The sequence below is a fragment of the Anarhichas minor genome, unplaced genomic scaffold, assembly GCF_050575085.1.
Source record: "Anarhichas minor isolate MPS153535 unplaced genomic scaffold, ASM5057508v1 ptg000242l, whole genome shotgun sequence".
Classification (NCBI taxonomy): Eukaryota; Metazoa; Chordata; class Actinopteri; order Perciformes; family Anarhichadidae; genus Anarhichas; species Anarhichas minor.
In genome coordinates, this window is record NW_027466688.1 from 17,501 (window position 1) to 27,500 (window position 10,000).

A 10,000-nucleotide genomic window follows, 5' to 3' on the forward strand; every position below is an offset into this window, starting at 1 on the left:
CACGGCTTTAAAACCCGAGCGAAAAACTCTATGTCCTTAAACGAAATACCCGTTTTGCGCGGTCCATATCTCCGCGAAAACACAACGCACAGCCGGGACACTCATATCTAATTGTAGTCCAAGTCCCCCTCTACAAACACATCAGAGTGGATCCTGGATGCGACCTCCACAGCCGAGGCACGAGTCGGTCAAAGTAGGTCGCAGGGACCATATTACGCGCGCCATATCTACCCGGAAATAGAACGCACAGCGGGGATACTCATGCCCAGTTGTCGAGCTGGAAGTCCTCTAACCACCCATATAAGATGAATAATAAACGGATACACACAGCCGATGCAGCGCGTGTTTGAAAACCGCCGATCGATCTTCATACTCTGACAAAATCACAGCGAAAAATCCTTAAACCAAATACCCGTTTTGCGCGGTCCATATCTCCGCGAAAACACAACGCACAGCCGGGAACCTCATATCTAATTGTAGTCCAAGTCCACTTCTACAAACCTATCCGAGTGGATCCTGGATGCGAGGTCCACAGCCGAGGCACCACGCGGTCAAAGTAGGTCGCAGGGGCCCTATTACGCGCGCCATATCTACCCGGAAATGGAACGCACAGCGGGGATTCTTATTTTGAATACACGGTCGCGACGTCCTCTAACTACCCATATAAGCAGAATAATAAACGGGTATCCACAGCCGAGGCAGCACGTATTTGAAAACCGCCGACCGATCTTCATACTCTGACAAAATCACAGCGATAGCGCCAATACTCTGTTTCCTTAAACCAAATCGCCGTCTTGCGCGGTCCATATCCCCGCGAATACACAACGCACAGCCGGGACACCTATGCCGACCTGTAGCCACCGTCAACCTCTAAAGACATGTGGAGGGTGATCCACAATCGGACACTCACAGCCGAGGCACGACGCGGTCAAAGTAGGTCGCAGGGACCATATTACGCGCGCCATATCTACCCGGAAATAGAACGCACAGCGGGGATACTCATGCCCAGTTGTCGAGCTGGAAGTCCTCTAACCACCCATATAAGATGAATAATAAACGGATACACACAGCCGATGCAGCGCGTGTTTGAAAACCGCCGATCGATCTTCATACTCTGACAAAATCACAGCGAAAAATCCTTAAACCAAATACCCGTTTTGCGCGGTCCATATCTCCGCGAAAACACAACGCACAGCCGGGAACCTCATATCTAATTGTAGTCCAAGTCCACTTCTACAAACCTATCCGAGTGGATCCTGGATGCGAGGTCCACAGCCGAGGCACCACGCGGTCAAAGTAGGTCGCAGGGGCCCTATTACGCGCGCCATATCTACCCGGAAATGGAACGCACAGCGGGGATTCTTATTTTGAATACACGGTCGCGACGTCCTCTAACTACCCATATAAGCAGAATAATAAACGGGTATCCACAGCCGAGGCAGCACGTATTTGAAAACCGCCGACCGATCTTCATACTCTGACAAAATCACAGCGATAGCGCCAATACTCTGTTTCCTTAAACCAAATCGCCGTCTTGCGCGGTCCATATCCCCGCGAATACACAACGCACAGCCGGGACACCTATGCCGACCTGTAGCCACCGTCAACCTCTAAAGACATGTGGAGGGTGATCCACAATCGGACACTCACAGCCGAGGCACGACGCGGTCAAAGTAGGTCGCAGGGACCATATTACGCGCGCCATATCTACCCGGAAATAGAACGCACAGCGGGGATACTCATGCCCAGTTGTCAAGCTGGAAGTCCTCTAACCACCCATATAAGATGAATAATAAACGGATACACACAGCCGATGCAGCGCGTGTTTGAAAACCGCCGATCGATCTTCATACTCTGACAAAATCACAGCGAAAAATCCTTAAACCAAATACCCGTTTTGCGCGGTCCATATCTCCGCGAAAACACAACGCACAGCCGGGAACCTCATATCTAATTGTAGTCCAAGTCCACTTCTACAAACCTATCCGAGTGGATCCTGGATGCGAGGTCCACAGCCGAGGCACCACGCGGTCAAAGTAGGTCGCAGGGGCCCTATTACGCGCGCCATATCTACCCGGAAATGGAACGCACAGCGGGGATTCTTATTTTGAATACACGGTCGCGACGTCCTCTAACTACCCATATAAGCAGAATAATAAACGGGTATCCACAGCCGAGGCAGCACGTATTTGAAAACCGCCGACCGATCTTCATACTCTGACAAAATCACAGCGATAGCGCCAATACTCTGTTTCCTTAAACCAAATCGCCGTCTTGCGCGGTCCATATCCCCGCGAATACACAACGCACAGCCGGGACACCTATGCCGACCTGTAGCCACCGTCAACCTCTAAAGACATGTGGAGGGTGATCCACAATCGGACACTCACAGCCGAGGCACGACGCGGTCAAAGTAGGTCGCAGGGACCATATTACGCGCGCCATATCTACCCGGAAATAGAACGCACAGCGGGGATACTCATGCCCAGTTGTCAAGCTGGAAGTCCTCTAACCACCCATATAAGATGAATAATAAACGGATACACACAGCCGATGCAGCGCGTGTTTGAAAACCGCCGATCGATCTTCATACTCTGACAAAATCACAGCGAAAAATCCTTAAACCAAATACCCGTTTTGCGCGGTCCATATCTCCGCGAAAACACAACGCACAGCCGGGAACCTCATATCTAATTGTAGTCCAAGTCCACTTCTACAAACCTATCCGAGTGGATCCTGGATGCGAGGTCCACAGCCGAGGCACCACGCGGTCAAAGTAGGTCGCAGGGGCCCTATTACGCGCGCCATATCTACCCGGAAATGGAACGCACAGCGGGGATTCTTATTTTGAATACACGGTCGCGACGTCCTCTAACTACCCATATAAGCAGAATAATAAACGGGTATCCACAGCCGAGGCAGCACGTATTTGAAAACCGCCGACCGATCTTCATACTCTGACAAAATCACAGCGATAGCGCCAATACTCTGTTTCCTTAAACCAAATCGCCGTCTTGCGCGGTCCATATCCCCGCGAATACACAACGCACAGCCGGGACACCTATGCCGACCTGTAGCCACCGTCAACCTCTAAAGACATGTGGAGGGTGATCCACAATCGGACACTCACAGCCGAGGCACGACGCGGTCAAAGTAGGTCGCAGGGACCATATTACGCGCGCCATATCTACCCGGAAATAGAACGCACAGCGGGGATACTCATGCCCAGTTGTCAAGCTGGAAGTCCTCTAACCACCCATATAAGATGAATAATAAACGGATACACACAGCCGATGCAGCGCGTGTTTGAAAACCGCCGATCGATCTTCATACTCTGACAAAATCACAGCGAAAAATCCTTAAACCAAATACCCGTTTTGCGCGGTCCATATCTCCGCGAAAACACAACGCACAGCCGGGAACCTCATATCTAATTGTAGTCCAAGTCCACTTCTACAAACCTATCCGAGTGGATCCTGGATGCGAGGTCCACAGCCGAGGCACCACGCGGTCAAAGTAGGTCGCAGGGGCCCTATTACGCGCGCCATATCTACCCGGAAATGGAACGCACAGCGGGGATTCTTATTTTGAATACACGGTCGCGACGTCCTCTAACTACCCATATAAGCAGAATAATAAACGGGTATCCACAGCCGAGGCAGCACGTATTTGAAAACCGCCGACCGATCTTCATACTCTGACAAAATCACAGCGATAGCGCCAATACTCTGTTTCCTTAAACCAAATCGCCGTCTTGCGCGGTCCATATCCCCGCAGAATACACAACGCACAGCCGGGACACCTATGCCGACCTGTAGCCACCGTCAACCTCTAAAGACATGTGGAGGGTGATCCACAATCGGACACTCACAGCCGAGGCACGACGCGGTCAAAGTAGGTCGCAGGGACCATATTACGCGCGCCATATCTACCCGGAAATAGAACGCACAGCGGGGATACTCATGCCCAGTTGTCGAGCTGGAAGTCCTCTAACCACCCATATAAGATGAATAATAAACGGATACACACAGCCGATGCAGCGCGTGTTTGAAAACCGCCCGATCGATCTTCATACTCTGACAAAATCACAGCGAAAAATCCTTAAACCAAATACCCGTTTTGCGCGGTCCATATCTCCGCGAAAACACAACGCACAGCCGGGAACCTCATATCTAATTGTAGTCCAAGTCCACTTCTACAAACCTATCCGAGTGGATCCTGGATGCGAGGTCCACAGCCGAGGCACCACGCGGTCAAAGTAGGTCGCAGGGGCCCTATTACGCGCGCCATATCTACCCGGAAATGGAACGCACAGCGGGGATTCTTATTTTGAATACACGGTCGCGACGTCCTCTAACTACCCATATAAGCAGAATAATAAACGGGTATCCACAGCCGAGGCAGCACGTATTTGAAAACCGCCGACCGATCTTCATACTCTGACAAAATCACAGCGATAGCGCCAATACTCTGTTTCCTTAAACCAAATCGCCGTCTTGCGCGGTCCATATCCCCGCGAATACACAACGCACAGCCGGGACACCTATGCCGACCTGTAGCCACCGTCAACCTCTAAAGACATGTGGAGGGTGATCCACAATCGGACACTCACAGCCGAGGCACGACGCGGTCAAAGTAGGTCGCAGGGACCATATTACGCGCGCCATATCTACCCGGAAATAGAACGCACAGCGGGGATACTCATGCCCAGTTGTCAAGCTGGAAGTCCTCTAACCACCCATATAAGATGAATAATAAACGGATACACACAGCCGATGCAGCGCGTGTTTGAAAACCGCCGATCGATCTTCATACTCTGACAAAATCACAGCGAAAAATCCTTAAACCAAATACCCGTTTTGCGCGGTCCATATCTCCGCGAAAACACAACGCACAGCCGGGAACCTCATATCTAATTGTAGTCCAAGTCCACTTCTACAAACCTATCCGAGTGGATCCTGGATGCGAGGTCCACAGCCGAGGCACCACGCGGTCAAAGTAGGTCGCAGGGGCCCTATTACGCGCGCCATATCTACCCGGAAATGGAACGCACAGCGGGGATTCTTATTTTGAATACACGGTCGCGACGTCCTCTAACTACCCATATAAGCAGAATAATAAACGGGTATCCACAGCCGAGGCAGCACGTATTTGAAAACCGCCGACCGATCTTCATACTCTGACAAAATCACAGCGATAGCGCCAATACTCTGTTTCCTTAAACCAAATCGCCGTCTTGCGCGGTCCATATCCCCGCGAATACACAACGCACAGCCGGGACACCTATGCCGACCTGTAGCCACCGTCAACCTCTAAAGACATGTGGAGGGTGATCCACAATCGGACACTCACAGCCGAGGCACGACGCGGTCAAAGTAGGTCGCAGGGACCATATTACGCGCGCCATATCTACCCGGAAATAGAACGCACAGCGGGGATACTCATGCCCAGTTGTCAAGCTGGAAGTCCTCTAACCACCCATATAAGATGAATAATAAACGGATACACACAGCCGATGCAGCGCGTGTTTGAAAACCGCCGATCGATCTTCATACTCTGACAAAATCACAGCGAAAAATCCTTAAACCAAATACCCGTTTTGCGCGGTCCCATATCTCCGCGAAAACACAACGCACAGCCGGGAACCTCATATCTAATTGTAGTCCAAGTCCACTTCTACAAACCTATCCGAGTGGATCCTGGATGCGAGGTCCACAGCCGAGGCACCACGCGGTCAAAGTAGGTCGCAGGGGCCCTATTACGCGCGCCATATCTACCCGGAAATGGAACGCACAGCGGGGATTCTTATTTTGAATACACGGTCGCGACGTCCTCTAACTACCCATATAAGCAGAATAATAAACGGGTATCCACAGCCGAGGCAGCACGTATTTGAAAACCGCCGACCGATCTTCATACTCTGACAAAATCACAGCGATAGCGCCAATACTCTGTTTCCTTAAACCAAATCGCCGTCTTGCGCGGTCCATATCCCCGCGAATACACAACGCACAGCCGGGACACCTATGCCGACCTGTAGCCACCGTCAACCTCTAAAGACATGTGGAGGGTGATCCACAATCGGACACTCACAGCCGAGGCACGACGCGGTCAAAGTAGGTCGCAGGGACCATATTACGCGCGCCATATCTACCCGGAAATAGAACGCACAGCGGGGATACTCATGCCCAGTTGTCAAGCTGGAAGTCCTCTAACCACCCATATAAGATGAATAATAAACGGATACACACAGCCGATGCAGCGCGTGTTTGAAAACCGCCGATCGATCTTCATACTCTGACAAAATCACAGCGAAAAATCCTTAAACCAAATACCCGTTTTGCGCGGTCCATATCTCCGCGAAAACACAACGCACAGCCGGGAACCTCATATCTAATTGTAGTCCAAGTCCACTTCTACAAACCTATCCGAGTGGATCCTGGATGCGAGGTCCACAGCCGAGGCACCACGCGGTCAAAGTAGGTCGCAGGGGCCCTATTACGCGCGCCATATCTACCCGGAAATGGAACGCACAGCGGGGATTCTTATTTTGAATACACGGTCGCGACGTCCTCTAACTACCCATATAAGCAGAATAATAAACGGGTATCCACAGCCGAGGCAGCACGTATTTGAAAACCGCCCGACCGATCTTCATACTCTGACAAAATCACAGCGATAGCGCCAATACTCTGTTTCCTTAAACCAAATCGCCGTCTTGCGCGGTCCATATCCCCGCGAATACACAACGCACAGCCGGGACACCTATGCCGACCTGTAGCCACCGTCAACCTCTAAAGACATGTGGAGGGTGATCCACAATCGGACACTCACAGCCGAGGCACGACGCGGTCAAAGTAGGTCGCAGGGACCATATTACGCGCGCCATATCTACCCGGAAATAGAACGCACAGCGGGGATACTCATGCCCAGTTGTCAAGCTGGAAGTCCTCTAACCACCCATATAAGATGAATAATAAACGGATACACACAGCCGATGCAGCGCGTGTTTGAAAACCGCCGATCGATCTTCATACTCTGACAAAATCACAGCGAAAAATCCTTAAACCAAATACCCGTTTTGCGCGGTCCATATCTCCGCGAAAACACAACGCACAGCCGGGAACCTCATATCTAATTGTAGTCCAAGTCCACTTCTACAAACCTATCCGAGTGGATCCTGGATGCGAGGTCCACAGCCGAGGCACCACGCGGTCAAAGTAGGTCGCAGGGGCCCTATTACGCGCGCCATATCTACCCGGAAATGGAACGCACAGCGGGGATTCTTATTTTGAATACACGGTCGCGACGTCCTCTAACTACCCATATAAGCAGAATAATAAACGGGTATCCACAGCCGAGGCAGCACGTATTTGAAAACCGCCGACCGATCTTCATACTCTGACAAAATCACAGCGATAGCGCCAATACTCTGTTTCCTTAAACCAAATCGCCGTCTTGCGCGGTCCATATCCCCGCGAATACACAACGCACAGCCGGGACACCTATGCCGACCTGTAGCCACCGTCAACCTCTTAAAGACATGTGGAGGGTGATCCACAATCGGACACTCACAGCCGAGGCACGACGCGGTCAAAGTAGGTCGCAGGGACCATATTACGCGCGCCATATCTACCCGGAAATAGAACGCACAGCGGGGATACTCATGCCCAGTTGTCAAGCTGGAAGTCCTCTAACCACCCATCTAGACACTCCTATAAACGGATACACACAGCCGATACAGCGCGTATTTGAAAACCGCCGACCGATCTTCATACTCTGACAAAATCACAGCGAAAGACTTAAACGAAATACCCGTTTTGCGAGGTCCATATCCCCGCGAATACACAACGCACAGCCGGGACACTTATACCCAGTTGTAGTCCACGTCCCCCTCTACAAAACTATCGGAGTGGATCCTGGATGCGAGGTCCACAGCCGAGGCACGGTGTAGTCAAAGTAGGTCGCAGGGACCATATTACGCGCGCCATATCTACCCGGAAATAGAACGCACAGCGGGGATTCCTATACTGAATACACGGCCCCGACGTCCTCTAACCAACTATGTAAGCTGAATAATAAACGGATAACCACAGCCGAGGCAGCGCGTGTTTGAAAACAGCCCGACCGATCTTCATACTCTGACAAAATCACAGCGAAAGACTTAAACGAAATACCCGTTTTGCGAGGTCCATATCCCCGCGAATACACAACGCACAGCCGGGACACTTATATCTAACTGTAGTCCAAGTCCCCCTCTACAAATCTATCCGAGTGGATCATGGATGCGAGGTCCACAACCGAGGCACGATGTAGTCAAAGTAGGTCGCAGGGGCCATATTGCGCGGTCCATATCTACCCGGAAATGGAACGCACAGCGGGGATTCTTATACCGAATCCACGGTCCCGACGTCCTCTAACCACCCATATAAGCATAATAATAAACGGATACCCACAGCCGAGGCAGCACGTATTTGAAAAGCGCCGGCCGATCTTCATACTCTGACAAAAAGCGCCGGGCGATCTTCATACTCTGACAAAATCACAGCCGTTTTTATATCGTTTTGCGAGATGGATATCTCCGCGAATACACAACGCACAGCCGGGATACTCATACCTAATTGTATAATACGTCTACCTCTACAAACCTATCCGAGTGGATCCTGGATGCGAGATCCAGAACCAGGATCCATATCGCGCGGGGTAAACGGCGGGAGTAACGAGGACTCTCTTAAGGTAGGGGACGTTACTGGGCTGCGCTGCGAAAGACGAGCGCCAAAACTCTGTTTCCTTAAACGGAAGCGCCGTTTTGCGAGGTGGATATCTCCGCGAAAACACCACGCACAGCCGGGACACTTATACCCAATCGTAGACCACGTCCACCTCTACAAACCTATCCGAGTGGATCCTGGATCCGAGACCCACAGCCGAGGCACCACGCGGTCAAAGTAGGTCGCAGTTGCCGTTTTGCGCGCTCCATCTCTCCGCCAAAACACCACGCACAGCCGGGACACTTATACCCTATTGTAGACCCCGACCTCCTCTAACCACCCATACATGCAGAACAATAAACGGATACCCACAGCCGATGCAGCAAGTAGTTCAAAAGCGCCGGCCGATCTTCGTACTCTGACAAAATCACAGCGAAAGACGAGCGCCAATACTCTGTCTCCTTAAACCAAATCGCCGGTTTGCGCGGTGCATATCCCCGCGAATACACAACGCACAGACTCGTCCCCTACGCCGAATAGTAGACCACGTCCACTTCTAAAGACCTGTGGAGGAGGATCCAGGATCGGGCATTCACAGCCGATGCACGACGTGGTCAAAATAGGTCACTGTAGCCATATTGCGCGCTCAATATCTCCGCCAAAACACAACGCACAGTCGGGGTACTTACGCCGAATTGTAGACCTTGACGTCCTCTAACCAGCCATCCATGCACTCCTATAAACGGATAACCACAGCCGATGCAGCAAGTAGTTCAAAAGCGTCGGCCGATCTTCGTACTCTGACAAAATCACAGCGAAAGACGAGCGACAATATCGCCGGTCTGCGAGGTCCATATCTCCGCGAAAACACAACGCACAGCCGGGACACTTATACCCGATCGTAGACCACATCCACCTCTACAAACCTATCCGAGTGGATCCTGGATCCGAGACCCACAGCCGGGGCACGATGTACGCAAAGCCGGTCACAGTAGCCGAGCGCCAATACTCTGTTTCCTTGAACAAAATCGCCGGTTTGCGAGGTGCATAGCTCCGCGAATACACAACGCACAGCCGGGACACTTATACCCAATTGTAGACCACATCAACCTCTACAAAACTATCCGAGTGGATCCTGGATGCGAGACCCACAGCCGAGGCACGATGTGGTCAGAATAGGTCGCAGGGGCCACATTGCGCGGTCCATAAACCCGGAAATGGAACGCACAGCGGGGATAATAATACCGAAATGTCGACCCAGACGTACTCTCACAACCCATAAGGCAGAC